This window comes from Rattus norvegicus, chromosome 14 (genome assembly GCF_036323735.1).
Source record: "Rattus norvegicus strain BN/NHsdMcwi chromosome 14, GRCr8, whole genome shotgun sequence".
Taxonomy (NCBI): Eukaryota; Metazoa; Chordata; class Mammalia; order Rodentia; family Muridae; genus Rattus; species Rattus norvegicus.
In genome coordinates, this window is record NC_086032.1 from 64242680 (window position 1) to 64243563 (window position 884).

General features: G+C 42.1%; 1 pseudogene; it reads right to left on the minus strand.

Annotated features, from left to right (window-relative positions):
- Nucleotides 1-279: 279 nt before the first annotated feature.
- Nucleotides 280-573, minus strand: Hmgn1-ps6 (high mobility group nucleosome binding domain 1, pseudogene 6; annotated as a pseudogene).
- Between the last annotated feature and the right edge of the window lie 311 nt (nt 574-884).

An 884-nucleotide genomic window follows, 5' to 3' on the forward strand; every position in this document is an offset into this window, starting at 1 on the left:
GAAGATTTTCAAATTTTGTTGAATATAGGTTTTTATAGTAAGATCTGATGATTTTTTGAATTTCCTCCGAATCTGTAGTTATGTCTCCCTTTTCATTTCTGATTTAACTTCTTAAAGAAACATTTACACTTAAAAAATGGGATGAAGTGGGATTCCCTCACCTTTTAAAAATGTTTCTAGAGCTACTAAAAAACTTGCATTTACAAAATAGTTGATAAAAATATTCCTCTGGATTGTACAAGAAGGGAGGCAGGGACTGCTGATAAAGGTGATGGATGCTTAGTAGGACTTCGCTTCTTTCTCTTCTTCAGAAGTTGGACTCTGGTTTTCCATCTCTCCTTTTTCTGCAGGCAGATCTGTAGTTTGCTGGTCAGCCACTTTAGCCTGTTTGCCCTTCGCTTGCTCCCCTCTTCCCTTTTATCTACGCTTTTTTGTCTGATGCTTTAATCTTTCCACAGCCTTTTTCGGCTTCCTGTCCACCTCGGCAGGGGCGGGCTTGAACCACAGCCTCGCTGAGCCGCGCTTGGGCTCTGTCTTTGCTGCTCCATCAGCACTAACCTTCCACTTGGGCATCCTGGCAGTGTGGGGTGGGAGACATTGGATCTGTCAGGGAGCTGCACTGCCTAGAGGCCACCACACGAACTGCTCCCCACTTACTCTTCTATTAGTTTCAGTGTATCTATTTTTATGTGGAGGTTTTTGATCCACTCGGACTTGAGTTTTGTACAAGGGAAAAAGAATTGATAGACTTGCATTCTTCTACATGCTGACCTCCAGTTGAACCGGCACCATTTATTCAAAATGCTGTCATTTTTTTTTCCTTTTTGGTGGTTTTAGCTCCTTTGTCAAAGAACAAGTGACCATATGTGTGTGGGTTCATTTTT